General features: G+C 40.2%; 1 long non-coding RNA gene across 2 annotated transcripts; it reads right to left on the bottom strand.

Annotated features, from left to right (window-relative positions):
* Positions 1-18,384: 18,384 nt before the first annotated feature.
* On the bottom strand, positions 18,385-24,006 carry LOC147637422 (uncharacterized). 2 transcript variants are annotated; one of them, XR_015265984.1, is made up of 3 exons: positions 23,554-24,006; positions 22,699-23,444; positions 18,385-18,399 (listed from the first exon to the last, which is right to left on the bottom strand). It is a non-coding gene; the product is annotated as an uncharacterized LOC147637422 (long non-coding RNA). The 2 variants fall into 2 exon arrangements; XR_015265983.1 differs by lacking the exon at positions 18,385-18,399 and adding an exon at positions 21,891-22,589.
* Positions 24,007-25,024: the final 1,018 nt, after the last annotated feature.

The following is a 25,024-nucleotide window of genomic DNA, read 5'->3' as shown; positions in this document are numbered from 1 at the left end:
CTTCATTGGTGAGGATGGAGTGGAAGGGGTAGATGCTTTATCGGAGTCGGTCGTTGATACAGATGGTAGGTCTTTGTGTGGAGGGCTTCCAAGGAAGAGGCTTGTAACTTTTTGCACTCAGCATCATAGAAATCCATTAGGGTTGGATCCTCTTCTTGGAAGTATGGTATTGTCGACTCTATATCGTTGACCATCATGATGACCCTATCACTGGCAAAGCATAGTGGTGCTTGAGTAGCAATAGTCCATTTATGCCCCAAGATCAAATCTACATCCAACCAACACATACTCAACCACAAAAAACTTGCAAGTAAGGGGGTTAGTTTCAATATAGATTATATGTTCAAAGTACCCCAAACATGGCATGTTCAAGTCTTGTATGAATGGAATTCTTTCAGGATGAGCATTGAGTGTTGGATAACCTAATAAATCCCATAACTCAAGGGTCATGAGATTGTGTGCTCATGTTGGATAAAGATATGCTTGGATTGTGGTGATCTTATTGAAAATTTTCAACCCAACCATAATTCTTGGAATATTCTTAGTAAGGTATGTTGAAAGTTCTAGCTCCTCCAAAGTCTCTTCCTCCTGTAATAGCAATTGCACAATGCCTGCAGAAGTGTTTAAGGTGACTGCTTGCATGGATTCATCAATTGAATACAACGAGTCACGTATCCAAGTTCTACCAACAAGGATGACATCATACTCAAGGGGATCTGGGGTGACATGAAATCTAAATTCCACATCTCCACCGATTGTTTGAGTAGCATAGCTAAAGTAACCTGGAACTTCAATGTTTTGTCCAATTGGTTTCTCTTGCAAGACCATTGTCTTTAGGGATGGGTTTAGGTTGTCCCAATGACACCCAAGTGTTTATGTTATGAGTATCTTGAGGGCTAATCAATATGCATTTGCACTTAACATCATTGCCTGTAGGGAAATCCAACCATACCATGATAGAATCTTCAAGTGGAACCATGGATGTTTCAGTTTTTGTTTCAGCTTCAGATCTCATTTCTGTTTCGTATTCCCATTCACTTTCATCCTCTTTTTGGCTTTCAGCTTTTTCAAGAGTACCCAATGTGTACAATGGCACGCTTGGTCCTCTGACAATTCTCTGTTTGGAAACTTGTGAATTCTCATAGTCATGTCCTATGTAGCTCTTTATGTCTTGGTATAACTCATGTTTAAACTTTAAAGGTGCAAGTGCTTACACTATGTTGGCTTCACCCCACGATAGAAGAGCACTCCGCCAAATGAGAATTTGAGAGACTGCTTTAATTTTGTAAGGGATTCATTGAGTTCCTCACGTGCTTTTTCAACCGCATAAGTTGTGTAATATGTCTCTAATGACCCTTTCTAGAGAGTATGTCTTCCTCTTGAAAGGGGAAGTGGTACTCCTCTGGGTTTTGTATTTTGGTTGCTTTTTTAGGATTGGCATTATGAGGTTCAATCACAACCAGTGATCCTATATAACACTTAGCCATGCTAAGCTTGCTCTCCTGAGCTTGCTTTTTACATTCCACATATATCATGTGATCATGATTTTCAATTTGGGATGGTTGGGCCGGGTTTAGTTTCTTGATTTATCTGTGAGGTGCACCTAGTGCCGAATTAGAACTTGTTTCATCCTCACTTAGCGATGTACTAAAACTTGTTTCATCTTCTAACTTTCTTTGGATCATCAGATTTTCATTATGTTTACCCATGCGATAAGAACAAACTTTCTTTTGGGCTTTTGTCTTCTGTGTCATACATGTGGGTGTTATGGTTTGTGTGGTAGCCATTGAGGTGGATGCTTTTGCATCATGTGTAGCTTTTGGCTCTTTTGGGTTTATGTTCTTCGTAGGCTCCTTTTCCATGTCCTTTATTTTAGCTTTGGTTTCGATAGTTTGTTGCCCTTTGTCCTTCTTGGGTTTAGAAGGTTTTGCTTTCTCTTTTGGTTTCTACTTCAAAGCATGTTCTTCTACCCATTTAGAAGTGTTTTCTTTTGGGTTTATGTTCTTCGTAGGCTCCTTTTCCATGTCCTTTATTTTAGCTTTGGTTTCGATAGTTTGTTGCCCTTTGTCCTTCTTGGGTTTAGAAGGTTTTGCTTTCTCTTTTGGTTTCTACTTTAAAGCATGTTCTTCTACCCATTTAGAAGTGTTTTCTTTTGCATTCTTTTTTACTGTTTCTCGTGCCTTGGCTTATAAGCGTGTAAGCACATTCAAGGGTATTGTGGACAATTACCCGTTTTGTACACTTAAGATATTAAGAGTAGTATTATGTGAGTCAGGCTGCATTGAAGCAACTCGCCTTGAGTAGTCTTGGAACATGTGGTCGATGCCACAACGTTCACATAGGGGTTGTAAGGTATCAGTGATTATGGACACATAAGTATTCCAAATTATGCAGTATGCCACCTTGTATGGTCCACAACAATAGAAACACTGAAGTGTTTGCTTAACTGCTTCTTGAGAAGTTTCTACCCTTTGGATTGTTTGTGTTTATTGCATAGGAGATGAAGGTTTTGAGACAATTGTTGATGAATTGGGACATTGGTAGAGTCATGACCAAAGGTTTTGCAATATATGCAATATAGAAAATAGGTGCCTTGTATGCACGATGGGGATTGGGATGGTCATAGTGATTGCACTGAACACAAGGCATTTTGCTCATCACTTGGAGAGGCATTAAGGATGTTTGGTTTTGAAGGATCCCATCCTCTCTTGGAGATGTCGGTTGAAAGCTTTTAAGCAAGACTGTATAGAATTCAGGGAATGACAATTCTGAGATCAATTTTTCTTTAGCCATTACTTCACTTAGTTTAGATGAGGAACATCTCGTATCATGATTATCTTCCAGCATGTTGTCATCTAAATGTACTACTTCTTTACAACATCGATCAAATGTTTCTGAATTGGATACAATGATCAAGTTATGTAAGTTGTTATTCTTTAAGCCCATCATAAAACATCTCTTCATAAAACATCTCTTCAATTGAGCATCATTTAGTTTCTCCCATGGCTCACTCATGAGTCCAAGATTTTAATCTGAAGGATAGAATCTCTAATGGTTTTACTTGGATTATGCTCAATTGAATAGAGTTTTGTCGCTGCACTCCACCGACCACCTTGTCTTTAAAAGCCATGGATAAAGGCTGACTTCAAGGTCTTGAGGTTTGCCTTGTTCGCGCTAGCATCAATGTGATGAACCATCGATCAACCTTTTCCACTAAAGAATGGGTACACATTTACCTTAGTGGGGCAGTTTGGATTTTCAAAGGCTGAATTCACATCTCTATTCAAACATTTGAATGAATTAAAGAGGATCAGTTGTTCCATCATATTTGCCCATGATTTTGGAAATCAGTACGACCGTATTTTTATAGGAGTCATTAGAGGCCATGGTGTGGACGGTAATGTGGGTAGAACCACATGTAGTCCTTGGGCAACCGCCCTTCCTAGACTAGTGAATATATCCAAGGTGTATGCATCCAAGGGTTGGAAAGGGTTGGTACCCATAGGATTTGTGGAAATGTTAGGTAAAGTACCAAAGCCCGGTGGATTGAAGTGACAGGGGGTGCAAAACCCGATGACACTCTTGTTGTTGGCATGGCGAATGTTATTGGGAGATACATTTACGGCATGGATCTCAATGGCTCGAAGATGTCAGCCATTGGGTTCAGTGAGAGTGTCGGCCCACGTAGTCCCTCTATCATTGCCATGTCTGACGTTGTCAATTGCTCCTTAATGAGCAAGTACACGTTTTTTTTTGCTTTTTAGATTTTCTCACAGCCCATTACAACCTCAAGAGTCCTGGCGTACTCTTCATTAGGTCAAACGAGTGTCAGTTTGCCCTAATTAGCTTAGGTGCTACACGCACGTGAACGACCTCTTAGAGATATTTTTTCGAAAAAAGTGCATGCTAGTATCATCCCAAATGGAAGAGGAGGTCTCAAAACCTATTTTCCATCATTGTCTTGAAATTTTTTTTAGGAATTTTTTGCTTGTTTCACAGCCCGTTTTTGAAGGTGTTCCAAAAGGAATTTGGAAAAACTCTGTATGAGAGAGTTGTAGTATTTTTGGAGTAATACAACTTTGTCTCTCTGAGTCGTTCGTGATTTTGTCGATTAGACCCTAAAAAAGTAGCCCGAATATAGTTCGCCGTCATTTTCACGCTGTTTTGGGTAATTTTTAGTGCTTTAAGGAATGTTATTTGCCTCGATTTTTGGGTCAAATTTTGAGGCTGCTGGTCGGAGGCCAGAACGATCGATTTTGACCTCGAACAATCAAGGCCAAATTCAAAGAGCTCGATGTCGGCTTTCTAATGAGTACTAGAGCGCGTTCATAGAAAATACGAGCCTCCAAATAGGGCTATTTTCTAGAGTCTTTTTTTCGTGTGGGGACTGTTTTATGACGTGAAATAGTAGGGATTCACGGCATGAAACTTAGGATGTGAACCGATTTTTTAAATTTTATTATTATTATTTTTTACCCATGGGGACTATTTCACAACATGAAACAGTAGGGGTTCACGGCGTGAAACCCTTAGGACATGAACCAATTTTTAAATTTTATTTATTTTACCCAAGGAGGCTATTTCACGACGTGAAACAGTAGGGGTTCACACCGTGAAACGCTTAGGATGTGGACCGATTTTCAATTTTATTTTTTTGGCCCACAAGGACGGTTTCACGACCTGAAACAGTAGGGGTTCACGGCATGAACAACTTAGGACTTGAACCGATTTTCAAAATTTTTTATTTTAGTCTAGTGGAAAATTCAAATTTCCTTGTTTGAAGAAAATATTTTTGAATTTTAAAATGGAGAGATATGGGCATTTTCCCAAAAAGGTAAGCGGAATCAAAAAAGTCAACCCTTTTTTATGACACCCTCTTACAACCTTCATAAATAAACCCCAAAATGGATAAATTGACAACTCACATCTTCTCATTCAATGTCATTAGCCTTAATGAGTTATGTTTTTAAAAAAAAGTGATTAAGAATTAATCAAAGATTAATCTTTTCACTAATCTTTCTCTCTTTTAAACTAATCAACCCCTAATCACTAATTAATTCACACAATTGAGCACATCATTGGATAGAGCAAGGGATTGCTAAGCTATGTGCATCAACTAATGTGTAAATTAATATATAATTAGAGATTAATTAAGTTCTTAATTTTGGTCTCCTCTCTTAAGGTAAAATTAAGCAAAAGAGAGTCAAATTTCTCCAATTGATGTAAATAGGTGTTTTTGATGCATCCAGATGCTCTCAAAACACTCAAAAACACTAATTTTGACTACTTACATGATCAAATTAGACCCAAAAACACATTTCCTAAAATTTTTATCTCTTGAACAAGATTAATCACCCTTAATGACACAAACGAGTCCATTAAGATATATTAGTCGATTTCAAGGATTTTTTGATGTTTTTGAGAAATTTTTTCAATGATTAAGCTACTCCTAATGCTTGCTAATACTCTAATGCATATAATTCCAACAAAAAACTCACAATTTAAGCTAAAATTAATGATTCTAGTTCTATGTTTAACTCTAAAAAGAGAGCTAACATTCACTAAAAATTACATTCTATTACATTATTTGATGTAATGGATGCAAAACTAAGCTTAATACACTTTATGTGCGAGCCCTAGGAACATTAAAAACCACATTAACAACAATAAAAACAACAATTTAAGCTAAAATTAAGCAAAAAGTATTCTTTATAAAAATAAAAAAGAGAGTTGTTTTACACCAAATCATACTGTTAAGGTTCACCCTAACCCCCCTTGAAACACATCCCCAACAAGAGATTACCAGGTGAACCACAACTATCGTGAGAGGATCTTTCTAATGGTCAAGCTCGTAACCCTTGAGGTCTCCAAGCTCTACAATTCCTTAAGAAGTAATTCCACCGCGCCTCCCGCGACACCGCGGCATTGCACTACGGGTACTCGTCCATCCTTTCACCTCACTTCACCCACACACACTCACTAGCATGCATTAGGAAGAGAGATTAATCAGAGCGAGACTCAATTGCACAATGGGAGAGTATATTGTATTATGAGAGACATTCACTTATATACATGGCCATAAGTTTTCACACTCACTTAAACTGTGGCCGGTCGGACACTTTAGGCTCATAAGAGGCCTAATTCTATTACAATGACTACTCTCATAATATATCCATGAAGTACATCACTTAGAACTTTATCCTAATTTTCTACCACACGCTTGAAGCGAGAATTGAGATAAATACTCTGCTACACCATTACGAGCATCCATCCAAGTTGTAGCTTTGGACACCATTGCTTCATATCTTGAATGTATGATCCTTTGGTGTATCTGTTCGTGACTCCTTGATGTAAGATAATGGCAGTAGATTTTGTTAACCCTAGGAATGGGTTAACATCCCCCCCTTCTTGATGATGGTGATCGCGTCCTCATGATCGCATTAAAGACCTTTGTGTGGGGAGAATAGACAAGCTTTGTCGATGGCTTTGATTTTGATTGACGCTCAATGGTCTTTGTCCATCCAAAAGGAATAAGAAAAGCTAGTTAGTGAATGAAAATGTTAGTGGTTTATTGGGAATTCCTAACAGGGTGGAGTTTTTTGCAAATGATTGCATTTTTATATTTGTGGTGAGCCTTTTTTCTCTCTCTCACTTTGTTTTTGGCAATCATAAGCAAGGTTACATGTGATTTGTGTTAGTGGGGATACTAAGAGATGTTAATAATGGGAGAGAAGATAAGGAAGGATCTGGAGGTAAATAGACATAATCATCAGAACGAGATGGTGATTCTCAATCCTCATTTGATTCAGCGCGATATTCATCATTTGAAGAAATTGGACCTGCATGCTTCTTTCCATGTGCTTTTTATGTTTTTATGTATATGTAAGTATCACGGGAGTGAGATTTTTCAAGAATATTTTATCATGGGAGTCAATCCAATTAATTATATGTGTGATGCATGGTCCATTTTTGAAGCATGGTTATGAATGATTTCCATTTGTTATAATAATTTTTGTGAGTGATTCCAAAGTAATTGTGATCTAACATTGTGGATTATGTTGAGTATAGATCATGGGTTCGAGACAACCAAGGTGGACACATTAGACGAGATTATCTAGCCAAGCACATGTCATACTTGCATGCTTGAGCAATAGTCCATTTGTGCTTTGGATTATCATGTCATACTTACAGTGGTGATTGGGCAGTAATAGTCCATTTGTGTCCTAGAATCAAATTTGCTTCCACATACTCAACCACAAAAAACTTACAAGTAAGGGTGTTAGTTGCAATATACATTTTATGTTCAAAGTACCCCAAACATGGCATGTTCAAGTCTTATGTAAAGGGAATTCTTTCAGATGTGCCGTGATTGTTGGTTAACCTAATAAATCTCATAACTTGAGGGTCATGAGATTGTGTTCTCATGTGGATAAAGCTATGCTTGAGATATGGTGATTTTATTGGAAATTTTCAATCCAACCAGAATCCTAGGGATCTTTTCAGTAAGATATGTTGGAAGTTCCAGCTCCTCCAAGGTCTCTTCCTCCCGTAATAATAGCAATTGTACATTGCCTGCAGGAGTGTTCAAGGTGACATGATATTTAATTTTATCCATTGCACCCTATTGTGCTAAACCTTCATAGTTGGCATCGGGTGCTCCAGAATTCTGAAATCCTGGACAACAGTGTCAAAAAATTAGACATGTTTGTTTCAGATGATATTCCCAAAACCCCGGCCAACTACGAGGTGGTAGCACACAAGGTGGCAGACTACACAATTTAGAATACTCCCATGCCCATAATCACTGAACCTTGCAACCCATGTGTGAATGATGTGGCATTGATCACATGTTCCAAAATTTCCCAAGACGAGTTGCTTCAATGTAACTTGTCTCACAAAATACAACTCTTAACATCTTAAGTGTGCAAAACAGGTAATTGTCTGGTACCCTTGAATGTGCTTACACATTTACAAGCCAAGGCACAAGAAACAGTAAAAAAGAATGCAAAAGACAATACCCCCACATGGGTAGAAGAACATGCTTTAAAGTAGAACTCAAAACAAAAAACAAAACCTTCTAAACCCAAGAAAGACAAGGGACTACAAACTATCGAAACCAAGGTTGAATTAAAAGACAGGGAAAAGGAGCCTGCAGAGGACATAAACCCAAAAGAGCCAAAAGCTATACATGATGCAGAAGCATCCATCCCAAAGACCACCACACAAACCTCAAAACCCATCTGTGCGACACATGGTACAAAAGCCCAAAAGAAAATTCGATCTCGTCGCATGGGCAAACATAGTGAAAAACTAATAATCCAAAGAAATTCAAAAAATGAAACAAGTTCTAGTACGTCACTACTTAGTGAGGATGAAACAAGTTCTAACTCTTCACTCCGTGCACCACATAGACCAATCAAGAAACTAGAACCCACCCAACCACCCCAAATTGATAATAATGATCACATGACATATGCATAATGCAAAAGGCAAGCTTAGGAGAACATGATTAGCTTGGTTGAATGTCTTATAGGGTCACCAGTTGTGATTGAGCCTCATAATGCCAATCCTGACAAAGTAACCAAAATACAAAGCCCAGAGGAGTACCGGTTCCCCTTTCAAGAGGAAGACATACTCTCTAATAGAAGAGTCATTTGAGACAAATTGCATGAACTATATGCTTGAGAAAGCACGTGAGGAATTCAATAATTCCCTTACAAGATTAAAGCAGTCTCTCAAAACCTCATTTGGAGGAAGGCTCTTCTCTCATATAGTGAAGCCAGCATCACATCAACACTTGCACCTTTAAGGGCTCAACATGAGTTATACCAAGACATAAAGAACTCCATAGAGCAGGACTGTGAGGATTTGCAGGTTTCCAAACAGACCTCATTAAGAATTGTCAGAGGACCAAGTGTGCCAGTGTACACATTTGATACTCTTGAAAAAGCTGAGAGCCAAAATGAGGATGAAAGTGAATGGGAAACAGAAATGGGATATGAAGTTGAAATAAAAATTGAAACATCCATGGTTCCTTTGGAAGATTCTATCGTGGTATGGTTAGATTTCCCTACAGGCAATGATGTTAAGCACAAATGCGCATTGATTAGCCCTTGAGCTACTCATCATAACATCATGACAATAGACACTTGGGTGTCATTGGAAGATTCTATCATGGTATGGTTAGATTTCCCTACAGGCAATGATGTTAAGCACAAATGCGCATTGATTAGCCCTTGAGCTACTCATCATAACATCATGACAATAGACACTTGGGTGTCATTGGGACAACCTAAACTAATCCCTACAAACAATAGTCTTGCAAGAGGAGCCAATGGACAAAACATTGAAGTTTCAATTTACTTTAGCTACACTACTCAAACAATCGGTGGAGATATGGAATTTACATTCCATGTTACCCTAGATACCCTTGAGTATGATGTCGTCCTTGGTGGAACTTGGATAGGTAAATCATTATATTCAATAGATGAATCCATGCAAAAAGTCACCTTGAACACTCTTGCAGACATTGTACAATTGCTTTTGTGGGAGAACAAGACCATAGAGGAGCTGGAACTTCCAACATATCTTACTGAAAAGATCTCTAGGATTCTAGTTGGATTGAAAATTTCAAATAAAATCACCATAGCTCAAGCACAGCTTTATCTAACATGAGAACACAATCTCTTGACCCTCGAGCTATGGGATTTTCTAGGTTAACCAACACTCACGGTAAAGAATTCCCTTTACACCAGACTTGAACATGCCATGTTTGGGGTACTTTGAACATACAATTTATATTGAAACTAACCCCCTTACTTGTAAGTTTTTTGTGGTTGAGTATGTGTTGGAAGCATATTTGACCTTGGGGTATAAATAGACTATCGCTGCCCAAGCACAAATGTGCTTTGCTAGTGATAGAGTCATCATCATGATGGTGGTCAACGATAAAAAATTGACAATACCATACTGCAAGGAAGAGGATCCAACTTTAATGGGTTTCTATGATACTGAAAGCAAAAAGTTACAAGTCTCTTCCACACAGAAGCCCCTCTACACAATGACCTACCATCTGTACGACTCCGTTAGAGCATCTACTCCTTCAATCCCATCCTCACCTACAAATTTTAATGCCAAAACCTTGCAATCAACAGCTATTCCTGAAGAAGTTCCCACAACTCAACCATCTATCTCTAACAATGAACTCAAAGGTAATGCCTTGGAGCCTATGTATCTTCATCGACAAACCTCACCAAAGGAGACAACCACATGCTCGAAGGCCTCGTCTCATTGATAGCCACTCCACAAGATACTCTAGCCTCATCATTGTCAAGAATGCATGAGTCTCAAACCTGTAGCCTCCACGCCAACTAAAGTCAAGGAGGGTCCCAAACCTCCCACATCAACCCAAAAGAAACCTCCACCAAGACAATCACAATCAAGGTATCTTAAAAGTATCAAGATGTGGGTAGAGAAGCAGCTACTTGTAGCTCAAGGCTACTATAAAGGTGCCAATCAAATTTGGGTGCCTCGATAGTCAAAGCCTCTTCCTGAACGCAGTACTCAGATGCCAAGGAAAAAGAAAAGTACTCCATAACACTGTCCACAAAAGCCTATGTGAATTCCTCAAAGAACTCCACCAAGTCAATAAGTGTCGGTACCAAAAACACTACTTCAAGCACAAGGGTACTACCAAAGAAATACCAAAGATTGGATCCCCAAGTGCATCACAACGTCCCCTAAGCTTGCACAAAGAAGGAAGCCTCAGCACCAAGCACATTAGCCACCAGTTTATAATGTGCATGCGCATGTGCTTCAACAACAAGGATACTATTATGGTAATCCCATCATATAGTTGCCAAAATCAAAGAATGTGAAGAAAACCCCACCACCGACTTCAACTATTATGGTAATCCCATCATATAGTTGCCAAAATCAAAGAATGTGAAGAAAACCCCACCACCGACTTCAACAACAACAACAGCTTCACCTAAAGTTCGACAAGAATGGAAGCCCAAGCAACAACAAGCAAATCACTCAACCACTCTCGTGCATTCAGCACCTACACAAGAGCTTGTGTGTTCAAGTAAACAACCAGCAGTGTTACCTACTACTACCTCGACAACATTTGAGCAACAAATTCAAGAATCAATACCCACGTCTGTAATGGAGACTTATGAGCACATCAAGGACAAAATAACAATGCTCTTGTCACCCCTCTGGTGGATGTGAAAAATAAGTGCACAAGAACTTGTTGCTCGCAAGTCATGCTCTAGCTGACCCATAAAATTAATTAAAATAAAAAACCATCAAGGTCAAAACCTGCAACTTCACGGGGTCGAAACCTGTAATTTCACGGAATTCTATCTCACAAAATTACCCTTCACGGAATTCCAGTTCATGGCCTGCACTTTCACAGAAACACCATTTCACGGGATTAACTTTCACGGAATTACCCTTCACAGAATTCCATCTCATGGAATTACACTTCACAGAATTCCAGTTCACGGCCTGCAATTTCACGAAATTATCATTTCACGACCTGCACTTTCACCGAAAATACCATTTCACCGGATTAACTTTCACGGGTTTAGGCCATTTCACGGAATATCCCTTCACGGGCCAAAAAACCTACAATCTCATGAGTTCAGGTTTCTCACGAATTACAATCTCACAGCTTAAGAACCTGCCCTTTCACGATTTAAGCCATATCACAAATTGAGCCATCTCATGCATTAACACTTTCCCAATGATCTTCAATAGCCATTATATATTTGTTAAGCATATTGCTTACTATTATTTTGGCTAAATTAATGTAGCAGCTGCTCCAGGAGTACATATCCATACTCATGCACTGAGAACATTTCCACCAAAGCCTCACCATCAATAACTTCCAGGTACATCTCTAGATGGGGGACCATGGTGAGTGAAAGCCTGGTACAACCCATCACCTGGAATTTTCCTTCAAATTACAAACCTCTCCAAACGACATTACCATCTTCACAAATCAATGATCTTCAATCCTTAGTGAAGATATCTATATTAGCCTCTCAAGTCGACGTAATTCTTTTAATCCTCACCAACAAGTGGCTACTTCAACACAAAGCAGTTCAAGAATCTATATGACTCAATTCTTGTACTTTATGTATATCTACTTCATAAGAGCACTTAATATACATAAAAAACACATGGGCAGAAGAAAGCAGGAACAGGTCCTACTTAACAGCATTTAATAAGAATCCTGCCAACCAAAGGGACATCATCGAAGAACAATTTCTTCAAATGATGAATATCGCTTCAATGAATCAAATGAGGAACTGAGAATCACCATCTCATTCTGATGATTAAGTCTACCTTCCTCCGGATACTCCCCTCTCTTCTCTCCCATTATTAACATCTCTTAGTGTCCCCACTAACAAAAATCACATGTAACCTTGCTTATGATTGCCAAAAACAAACTGAGACACAAAAAAAAGGCTCACACAAATATAAAAATACAATCATTCACAAAAAAACCTCATCCCCCACCCCGTTAGGAATTCCCAAGAAACCACTAACCTCTTCATTCTTTAACTAGCTTTTCTTATTCCTTTTGGAGGAACAAAGACCATTGAACGTCACTCAACATCAAAGCCATCGGTAAATGTTGTCCATTCTCCCCACACAAAGGTCTTCAATGCAATCTCACGAGGACATGATCACCATCAGGAAGGGGGGATGTTAACCCAATTCTAGGGTTAACAAGATCTACCGCCATTACCTTACATCAAGGAGTCACGATAGATACACCACAGGGTCATACATTTAAGATATGAAGCAATGGTGCCTAAAGCTATAACTTGGACAGGCACCCGTAATGGTGTGACAAAGTATTTATGGCGATTCCCGCTTCAAGAGCATGTGATAGCAAGTTGGACGAAGTCCTAAGTGATGTACTTCATGGATATATTATGAGAGTAGTCATTGTAATAGCATTAGGCCTCTTATGAGCCTAAAGTTCCCGATCGACCACAGTTTAAGTGAGTGTGTTCACTTATGGCCATGTATATAAGTGAATATCTCTCATATATACATGGCCATAAGTGAACACTTATGGCCATGTATATAAGTGAATATCTCTCATAATACAACATACTCTCCCATTGTGCAATTGAGTCTCGCTCTTGCTAATCCTCTTACTAATATCTCTCCCTAATGCATGGTAGTGAGTGTGTGTGAGTGAAGTGAGGTGAGAGGAGGGACAAGTACCCGTAGTGCAGCACAGCAGTGTGACAACCCTTACGGGAGGCGCGGTTGAATTGCTTCTCAAGGAGTTGTAGAGCTTGGAGACCTCAAGGGTTACGAGCTTAGCCATTGGAAAGATCCTCATGACAGTTATGGTTCACCAAGTTTGGATGTGTTTCAAAGGAGGGTTAGCGTGAGCCATAACAATAGCATGATAAGAAGATGTCCCTCCAATGTTCCTTGTCAATCCTAAAATAGGTTGCCTTCTCTCTATAGTATTTATTCTTTTGAAATCGCACTCCTTGCTCTAATCTCGTGACCATAGTCAAGTAGAGAAAGTTATTATTTTGTCCCTTCTTCTATAAGTTCCAAGGTATATTTAAACGGGAGTTTCATTGGATAACTGAGAGCAAGTGTTGATCGAGGTACCAAAAGATCGTACTAGTAGAGGAGTACATGGGGTTCTACTCATTTGGACGTTTGGAATAGATTTATATAGATGCAAGGAGATTACAAGATCCTTGGCATAGACATATTAACATCAACTTCATGACCATGAAAATGAGAGGGCTAGATTTAGTATTTTTAATGTGACAGACATCTTCATGTTGTGAGCTCCCTCAAGAGACAATCTAGAGATAGTTCGTGGTCATTTGTATGCTTGACTAGGTGGGGTGTGTTCCTATGTACATAGCTTATCTTCTTGCAGATGGTCACTAGCTTATCTTCTTGCAGATGGTCACTAGCTTGTATATGTGTGTGAAACTAGTTTTGGGGGCCATGGTGGTGAGTGGGCGGGCTATTGTGGGCACAGGCATAGACCTAATTTGGTCCATTTGGTACGATTTGGCTAGGGGTGGTATTCCATACCATGTAAATAGAACCCCAAGGTCCTCTATTTGTCTCATCAGCTGGTCCAATTGATAGTATATACCTAATTTGATACAGCCAACACCAATTGGCTAGGGTTGGTAGTCCATACCCTCCATAGAACCCCAAGGTCTTTTATTCATCATTCACTCGTGAGACTCATCTAAGGCACATTGTGGAGCTCTTCCACCCACTAAAGGCTTGGCCCATCATAGGTGGAGAGAGGGAAGATCATTGTAACCACATGCTTCTTAAGCAATATATTCTTGGTGTCGATCTTATTGCAATCGCTTCATTATCATCTATTATGATAGTGCTCCAATTTCAATTCTAAGCAAGATTTCCTTCTATGATAGTGCCTATGTCCCCAAGCTTGCTTTGCACGACTTCCCCCCACCCCCCCCCCAAAAAAAAAAAACTTACCAAAGAGCAGACCTGTGACTCTAGTGGAGTTAGTCCTTGAAGGAGTTATATGTCCACCCTCTAAGGATTTATGATGCATCTCAAACGTCATTTTTGTTTTGAACATGCATAACACGGTAACAATAACAAAATGTCTTAAGTTATCTTCCTCAAGAAAAAAATCAACTAGAATATGTAATTTATACAATTTGGTGATCTAAATTCATCGATTGTTATTTGTTTCTATGATTACGGTCTAGAGTTTTCTTTTCCCCTAATCCCATGTCAAAGCTTAAGTTAAAATAAGTCACGAGAGCAATCCAACTAAAAGTGTAAATTAATCTTACACATAGACTTTAACAATTTGGTGTACTACCCAACTAACCATTCATTTCTTTAATAAAACCTACTCTCTTAGCTTAATAATCACTAATCATGTCATGGTGATTATTCTTCCCAATTAAGCAATATATTAAAAGTCAATCCAAGGGACATGCTTCGGATGGAACGCGCAGGGACTCTGTTTACTGATGCTTTTAACACAAGTTCAAAGCTGATACATCATGTACGAAACCACCACCAAGAAGATGGTTAAGGTGGCTTATAAGCTCGTTGATTCGGAGCAGGAACTCATACCACATCCTACATTACCTTCAAAATGAGAGAACTTGAGATTTATCATGGCACTACATCTATATCAATTAAAGGATTGTTTAATAGTGCAGTAATATCAGTCCCCTAGGAGAACCTGAGAAAAGCGCCTCTACACAACCCACTTGAAAAACCCATAATTACATGAGGAGCTAGTCCCATTAGCCCGCCTGTCATGGACAATCACAATTAGCAATGAGATTAGTGCTATAATTGTATAGGGTAATTAGCTAAAAGGGAACAAAAAGAAGCTGCATTATTTAACGTTTAACCCAAGTGCCTCTATCTTGTAGAGGCTTTGTTGATGGGCCATGGTTTTTACCTTGATCTGAAGCCCAGTTTGCCTCCTCGGAGGCCTAAAATTCTAGAATATAGTCACCAGTACATGTGTGCTCCGCCCAAACACAGAGTTGACCCATTATATATGCCACTGAAACGAAGATGGACACCATTGGAATTCCATGATGCTAAGCAGCGAGATTCGCATATCTGCTACAACTTTCCTCTATTTTGCCAACAACATTTTCAGATATAGGACAGCAAAGGAAGCAATTGCTGACTTAGATACATGTTATGGCATCGCATCCTGGATCTTGCTATTGTGGCCAGTGTCCAATTTATGAAGTTGATCGTGGTCCTTATTGACCAATCCATAGAGAGATATGATGGATATGATGCAAATCAACTCCGATTCGACATGAACCAAGGTCCCACTAATAGAGACATGATGTTACACTATCATCACCTCTCAGGTGTTTACCAGTGTATATACATGTCACATTTGAAGATATGGTAGACACCGGGTTCTAAAGATCACAGTCTGCATTCAAAAGAACCCTGAAAAAGCTTCAATCACACCATAACTTCTATCGTCATGAGTTTGGTGACCAAGTCTTTAGGCCTCGGTGATAGGTTCTGAGGATAGAACCTACATCAGGTAGGGGGGATGTTAATCCCAGCTGGATTAACAATGGACATTAATAAGTTTCATGCAAAGGCAAACTAAAAGTTATAACATTATGAGAGATTGGCCACCCAAGCCCTTAGTAAGTTTTGGGCACCCAAGTGTGAATAAGGGCCAATTGTATATAAGGTATTTTCTCATAATGAATGGACATCATAATGAATGGACACAATCCTCCTTTGTGCTATGAGAGTTCTTGCCTTGTCTTGAGAGAGAGTCTAAGAGAGTACTCTAGTACATGTGCCTTCTCTATGCTTGTATGCATGCATGCTTGTGTAGAGAAGTGAGAGAGAGAGAGAGAGAGATTGCCTTGCGTGGTGGTGTGAGTGACTCTACGGTGACAACGTGGAGGTGAAGCTTGGAGGATTGGAGCTTCTCGAAGTGAGCTTGGAGACCTCAAGGGACACGAGCTTGAAGCATTGGTAAGTTCCCTACGACGGTTGTGTTCTATTGCTTCTTCCAAAGGTGAATGCATAGAGTTCCTTCTTTGGAGGTGTGGTAGCCCATAATAACTTTGTGCCACCTTGCTTATCATCTGGCCCCTTGTTGCCTTTGTCCTCTTCTTCCCCCTCTTTGTAGCTATTTGAATCTTCTCGACCTTTGTGTTTTTCTAAGCACTCTAGCTAGCTCCCGACGAAAATCTTCTACTTCGCCTTCTTCTTTTTGTGGAATGGTTTTGGGATAAGCTACATGCTTCGTCTTCGTCCCGAAGAAGCAACAACTTGAGCTACTTGTGGACTCTGAGATAAAGTAGTAAAAAATTGACTTGCTCAAAAATGGCATGTTGGGCATGCCATTTCTATAAGTTTTCTACAAATTATAGTAGTCAACTTTTTTCCTGTGCCCTCCAACCATTTTAAATCTATCCAACATATGGTCATGTCCATGTAAAATCTAGCATTCATGGCTCACGTGCGTGAATCTTCCCTTATAAATATAAATATGTATATCCCTTTTATAAATACACATGCACACTCACATCTATATCTATATATATATATATATATATATAGAAAGAGAGAGAGAGAGAGAGAGAGAGAGAGAGAGAGGAGGTGGCCATCACTCTGCCGGCCGACCACCCCCCTTCCGGTTGGCCCACGACTGGACTGCTTGTTGGCCACATAAATTGTTCATCGCGGTCTCCTTTCCACTAGCCAACGGTATCATCTCCTCTCCGGCTTGACTCTTCTCCCATCAGTTAGATACTATCGTGTAGACCCTCCTCCTTCATTGGTGTTGGCTGGACCCTCCTCCCTTGCATGTCAGCGCCAATTGCTGTGTAGACCTCCTTCTACTGGCCCTTGACTAGTTCTTCTTTTCACTCACATCCACATTCCAGCATAGCTCCTTCTCCCCTACAAAACCTACCCTCCTCTCAACAATGACGGAGGCTCCCTCCTCTCTACGACTTCCCTCACCCTCTCTCTCACTCCTTTGCCCATCCACTCCCCCTCACCACCCTCACTCTTGCTCCCTCGAGACCCACTCCTCACCCACAATCTCTAGCCCTCGTAGTAGCTGTTCCACTCACCTTCTCCCCCTCCTCTCCTCTTCGTAGGTGACACGCACATCCGCAAACTTCTCCAACTCTCACACCCTCCCCTATTTTCCCCCTCATCTTGTTCTCTCTCTCTCGGTTCCTCACTCCTCCGGCTCTCTCTCGCTCTCCCCCTCTCCCGAGTCTCACACTCACTCCCTTCCTCTCATCTCGCCTCCCTCATTCTTGTACTCCCTCTCTCAAACGCCGTGGAGCCCATCTCTCTCTCTCTCTCTCTCTCTCTCTCTCTCTCTCTCTCTCTCTCTGGTTTATCCCTAATTTGCAGCTCTTGCTAATTGTCAAGCTTCACGGTCTAGCTTCACCTGTCTGTCAATTTTACACTTCAAGGTAGGCCATTGCTTTCTACTTTCCATGGTTTATTAGTACACAATGGCCAACTATAATGAGAGAGCCACCTCAACAAGTGGATCAGACCACTAGTAGTGATGATGCAACAGTAAGGTTGCCTACTCGAGGAGGCACTAGAATGGCTTGCTCAAGAAGGCCTTTGAGCTCTCCGTCCCTTGTGATGCCCAAGTGTCCCTCATTATTTTTTGTGGCACTGGCAAGCTCATCGAGTTTTCTAATCCCAATTATGGTGGAGGACACTCCTCGCTCTGCAAATGATTGCGCTTGAGTGGTGGTTCTGAGGGAATCTTTCTCCGCTAGGGCGTTCTATCGAACATTAGTGGCTTTGCCTCTAAACACAGTTTGGAAGCCAAGCCCAGCAGTAATGGTACGACTTAGGAGCCTGCATAGACAGAGACAAATCTCTAAAGTGAGTGAGTCCCCGAGTGCTAGAACCAGTACTAGAATATTGTATAGAGATGCTGGACTTGCAACCGTGAGGATGCAAATCCAATGCCTCTCACGATGAGTTGAAACACGTGATGGTGAGATTTAAGAAGTTAAGCAAGGAGATAGTCTATGCATACTCAAATTATGGGCTACCGATTGGATCGGGTTAGTCATTTCCTCTATATACGCACTAGGCAACTACAAGTAAGTTAATTAAAACTCCAAATCCTTTTCAAAATTAGTTCAATAACTTAGAAGCGTAATTTAAGTTGATTCCCATTTTTGAAAATAAGTTAAGCGAAACTTTGAAAAAGACCCTTGTCGGTGTTTTAACGGACAAAAAGATGCCAAGTGAAATCTTCACCTAAGTTAACCGTCTCTTGTTTACGGCTAGAGTTGGGGATGGTTGTCTGTATTTGGTTTAACCCATAGCAAAAGTGAGTTTTGTACCTTTCGTGGATTAAATTATCTCTATGAGAACTCCCATGGTATAGGATCTTGATCGAGGATCACTACTTTCTTCATTATCTCACACATGCCGTGAGTGCCAACAAGTTAAGATCTTAAATGTTAGCCATTGATTAAAATTAGGATTATTTGTTGCATATTATAGAGAAGTGACCATTCTTCTTTTAGAAAGGAGACTGTTTATATGGGATTCTTTGTTTTGGTTTTATAAAGATGTTGACAAAACATGGTCTCAAAGTGTGAATCATGATGATGATGAATTTGTAAACTAGGGAACTTCCCCTAGGGTAACCATTCTGGCAAGATCGGTTCGGGGCAACCATTCTGATATGATCTATTTGGTCGGACAACCGAGTACTCCCCACCCGAAAGAAATTGACTCTTCAAATACTTATTAGAGATTAGGGCAACCGCCTTCGTTGGTGGGTAACCTGCCAACGGGACGGGACGAGGATTTTGTGTAGTAGTTACAAGCCTGAGCTAGAAAGGTCTTCCATAGTAAGAAGAGGGTGAAGGGGACACTTCTCGTTCTATTCTACTATGCGAGTGATTTTTCACCATAATGGGCGTAAGCTCTAGATTGTTTTATGAGTCGGTGAGCCGAGGGATTGAAGATGGATGAAACTAGGGACGCTGAGGATTTGAAATTACAGTTGTTCTTACGGTGAATTTCTTTTTGTGTGTAGGCTAACTTGATTGGAAAAGAATGCATACATAAAGGGATAAAGGAACCTATGAACAAGGATAAATAAATGAATCATGTTGTAATCTGCTTTAGTGAAACAATGTGCCTAGTAATTTAGGTAAATCTCATAGATGAACAGTTATAGTCATAGATGTGCCTAGTAATTTAGGTATACCTCATAGATGAACAGTTATAGTCACTCGAAAGCAGGTGGTTGGGTGGTCCTGATGAGTTAGGCGTTTCCTTACAAGAGACTAGAAACCGAAAAGAGATCCTTGGTTGACATATTAAGTAGGACCCCCAACCCTGTGGAGATTCTTTATAAATCGGATCATCCAGGAGAGGTCCCAACAATGAGATAGCTCTCATAATGGGTTGGGATTGATATTACCGAGTGAGGTGCCTCTTTATCATTCCTAGTGAGACGAGATGGGCGGTATCTTACATTCCATCAGCACTCTAGCCGTGTACTCCTCCTATTAGCTCGTTTGCAATCTTTAACTAAATCTAGAGGTGCCTTTTTGAATAGGAATATACATGCAAGGAAGTTTGTTATCATTGAGTGCAATTCAGCATAAATTTGCAAAATTCTACAAGGCCAAGGTCCCTTGAAAGAACATCATGGTGATGTGAGCTTCAATTCCTTGGGACACTTGGCTACATAATGTAACTTGGAGACAGGCTCATCAAGCGACATTCCTTGGCTAATAAAAGCAAGGCTTCACCTATACATCTAATCATCTTTATACGATTATTTGGGATCTCGCTCTCACATAGCAGGTCTAGGAGGATTAAGGCTACATCTCTCAAAGTAGCATCCCTCTCTTCATGGGCTATCGGCCAGAGTGCAAACTGTTAAAGGCTCTTTGGCCTCCTTCTTTGCGTCTTTGAGCATATGCAACTCCTCCTCCGAGGCCTTTACTCGGTCATCCTTAACCTTCAATTACACCAACATATCTTTAGTGTTTTATTCTAAAGTTCTTTGCATCTTATCGCCTTTAACTTGCATTTCATCTACCCTAAAGTGTGCCTCTGCTAGATTAGCACTACATTTGTTGATCATTTGAATTGCTTGTTAGATCATTTTGTTGGACATGAACCTCGATGGGTGTTCTTATAACATGGCTATCTTTTGAGTGAGCTAAGTAGATACCTTTTCGTAGAACCTTATTCTCTTGTGCTGCATGTCTTTTCTCTACACTTTATGCATCTCTTAATGCACTTTCATACATTTGCACCTTTGCTACATGTGATTACAAAAGTTACAGTGCATTATATATGATTGATTGCCTGCTCGCACCCCTTCTCTAGCCTCGAGCTTAGCTTGCTGCATAATCAATATCTCTTACATCTAGCAATTACATTGTTTTCTTTATATTTTTAGAAAGTTTAGAGAATTGCTCAGTTGCTTGCATTTGCATAAAAATTGTTGAGGGGGCAGCTCAACATGTTGGTGGTAGTTGTGTTGAAGGTTGTGGGGCTGGCTATGGTGTTGATGTGTCTTGCTATCTTACTTTAGCCTTAGCCTTGATTTGCTTACCCTATTCTACCTTTTCTTTACCCCTCTCGTTTTTCTTCTAGGCTTCTTTATCTTCTTTGGTGTCAGTCTCTAACTCTCAATAGTAATGTTTCCATGTTCACATCGATAGAAAATTTGTGCTTCTTGGGTGGTGGTTTGCTAATGTCCCCTGGTCTCTTATCCTTGGGTGGTGTCTTTTGTTTAGGAACTAGCTTTTCTGCTACTATGTTACCGGTGGTGGGAACTTATCTAAAGAGTTTGTGGCTTGGTAAATCACTCTTATGAGCAAGGGTGCTATTCCCAAGTGGGGTTTCTTTAGACTCTTCAGTGTACATACCCTCTTAAATCTTTGTGTAAATAAGGTCCACCCATTCCTCCTTTGCCTAATTGGGATTTAAGCATAAATAAACTTTTTTAATTTTAAAGCACACAAGCAACCCTACATAAACCTAGCTTATGCAATGTGGCTTGTAAAAGGATAGGTAGGTGTAATATAACATGTATATCATGATAAGAAGATGAAAAAATATGTCCCTCCAATGTTGCTTGTCAATCCTAAAATAGGTTGCCTTCTCTCTGTAGGTTTATTTACTCTTTTGAAATCCCACTCCGTGCTCTACTCGTGACCATAGTCAAGTAGATAAAGTTATTGTTTTGTCCCTTCTTCAATAAGTTCCAAGGTATATTTGAACACAATTTTTAGTGGCTAACTGAGAGCAAGTGTTGATTGAGTTACCAAAATATCGTACATGGGGTTCTACTTATTTGGATGTTTGGAATAGATTTATATAAATGCAAGGAGATTACAAGAGCCTTGGCATAGACACATTAACATCAACTTCACAACCATGAAAATGAAAGGGTCAGATTTAGCATTTTTAATGTGACAGATATCTTCATGTTGTGAGCTCCCTCAAGAGACAATCTAGAGATAGCTCGTGGTCATTTGTATGCTTGACTAGGTGGGGTTTGTTCCTGTGTACATAGTTTATCTTCTTGCACATGGTCACTAGCTTGTATGTGTGTGAAACGAGTTTTGGGAGCCATGGTGGTGAGTGGGCGGGCTATTGTGGGCACGGACCTAATTTGCTCCATTCGGCACTAGTTGGTTAGGAGTCCATACCATGTAAATAAAACCCCAGGGCCCTTTATTCGTCTTTCAATTGGTCCAATTGATAGTATATTTCTAATTTGATCCAACCATCACCAATTGGTCAGGGTTGGTAGTCCATACCCTCCTGTAAATAGAACCCCAAGGTCTTTTATTCATCATTCACTCATGAGACTCATCTGAGGCACATTGTGGAGCGCTTACACCCACTAAAGGCTTGGCCCATCATAGGTGGAGAGAAAGAAGATCATTGTAAACCACATGCTTCTTAAGGAATATATTCTTGGTGTTGACTTGTTGCAATCACTTCATTATCATCTATTATGATAATGCTCCGATTCCAATTTTAAGGAAGCTTTCCTACTAAACCAAAGACGATACGTTAAGCCTATGTCCCCAAGCTCGCTTTGTACGACCTCCCCCCCACAAAAAACAAAAAAAAACAAAAAAATCTTACCAAAGAACAGACCTGTGATGGAGTTAGTCCTTGAAGGAGTTATATGTCCACGCTCTGAGGATTTATGATGCATCTCAAATGTCATTTTTGTTTTGAACATGCATAACACGATAACAATAACAAAATGTCTTAAGTTATCTTCCTCAAGAAAAAAAACCAACTAGAATATGTAATTTATACAATTTGGTGATCCAAATCCATCGATTGTTATTTGTTTCTATGATTACGGTCTAGGGTTTTCTTTTCATCCCATGTCAAAGCTTAAGTTAAAATAAGTCACGAGAGCAATCCAACTGAAAGTGTAAATTAATCTTACATAGAGTTTAACAATTTGGTGTACTACCCAACTAACCATTCATTTCTTTAATAAAACCTACTCTTAGCTTAATAATCACTAATCATGTCATGGTCATTATTTTTCCCAATTAAGCAATATTTTCGTTGTCATAATCCACTAACCACGAATTAAAAGCCAATACAAGGGACATGCTTAGGGCGCGGGGACTCTGTTTACTGATGCTAGTTCAAAGCTGATACATCATGTACGAAACCACCACCAAGAAGATGGTTAAGATCGTTGATTCGGAGCAGGAACTCAGACCACATCCTACATTGCCTTCAAAACGAGAGAACTTGAGATTTCTCATCGCATTACATCTATATCCATTAAAGGATTGTTAAATAGTGCAGTAATCAGCCTCTACACAACCCACTTAAAAGACCCATAATCGCATGAGGAGCCAGTCCCATTAGCCCGCCTGTCATGGACAATCACGATTAGCAATGAGATTAGTGCTGTAATTGTATAGGAGGAAGCCGCATTATTTAAGGTTTAACCCAGCTGGCAGAATGGGCCATGGTTTTTACCTTGAGCTGAAGCCCACTTTGCCTCGGAGGCCTGCAGGCAGCTGGGGCAAGGTCAGGACAATCGTCATCATCACCATCGCCTTCATAGCAAGGAGAGCAACACCTCCTTTCGCACGGGCAAGGTTCCGCACAATGTGATACTATGAACACCATTGTAGTGAAATTAAGCTGAGTAGGAGCAGGCTAAAACTGAGTGGAATGAGAGAGCTGGAGGCTGAGACGAGTGAACAACTTGCAGAAGCGGGGCAGTGAAGGCAAGGCGGCTATGGTGAGCGTGGGGAGGTTTCTTCTGCATTCTATGGTGGGAGAACTAGAGTGATATATAGGAGTGAAAAGGGGGGAGGGAAAGCGGCAGAGAGTGGGAGCGGGTGGAGGTACAAGCCAGGCGTGTGCAAGGCAGCCGCCCACCGTCTCCTCTCCCACGCCCTCCATGCTCTCCTTTCACTCCCTCCTGCGTCCTATCCATTTACTATTGTCCAATAATGGATTCCTTTCACTTAAATCTCTCTCTCTCTCTCTCTCTCTCTCTCTCTAAAAAAGGCCTCAGTCCATAGCAAAGCACAAACCATATGTGCATATGAAGGTTTCTTGCCCTCTCCATCCATAGTATTCACTTATTTTGTGCATTGTGCAATGCCATATGTGCATATGAAGGTTTCTTGCCTCTCCATCCATAGTATTCACTTATTTTGTGCATTGCACAATGCACAACTTGTTTCCCATAGTTCAATATGCCAACAAAATGCACAATGCACAACTTGTTTCCCATAGTTCAATATGCCAACAAAATCTGGGAAATATCAATGGTCCCCCCCTCATGATCAACACAAGTGTAAGAGTCGTGCCGTGCACTCGAGGCTTATCAATGTAAACCTTGCAATTTCCTTCACAAGATTATAGTCCACCACAAGTTTGCAAATATAAGGATTGTTGATTGTTTTGTAAATCCAACAAAAAGTGAGAAATATCAATGGTCCCCCTCATGACCAACATAACCATAAGAGTTGTGTCACACCAGGCGCTTAATCAGGCTATGTAAAACCTTATAATGCCCTTCGTAACCTTATAGTCCTACCACAAGTTTGCAAGTACAATGTGAGATCTTTATGCAGGTTTACTTCGTTGCTAATCAAGATATCACATACGATTCGTGCTAACCCCCAAGTTCACAAAAAAGAGGTGAAAGGGGTAGGAGTTTCGAAAGGGCTTGGAGTGGAACTCAAGGAAATACTGTGGAGACTACTGGGTTTCTCCAAAATCTATTTGTTATTAACTTTTATTAGTTTAACAAAACCTAGAAGCATGAGTATTTATTTATTTTCCTTTTTTCTGACTAGCCTTAGGCCCAAGATCCTCCCATAGTTACCAGTTTTTCATCGCTCGTAGGCATTTTTTTTCACCCATAGTAGGCGATGCTATCGGGGGAGCACCTAGGACCTCCCTGTCCCAAGACAAACACTTCACCACTTGA

The sequence above is a fragment of the Cibotium barometz genome, chromosome 6, assembly GCF_041138505.1.
Source record: "Cibotium barometz isolate CiBa-2024 chromosome 6, ASM4113850v1, whole genome shotgun sequence".
Classification (NCBI taxonomy): Eukaryota; Viridiplantae; Streptophyta; class Polypodiopsida; order Cyatheales; family Cibotiaceae; genus Cibotium; species Cibotium barometz.
This window is presented reverse-complemented; position numbering and strand designations above follow the sequence as displayed.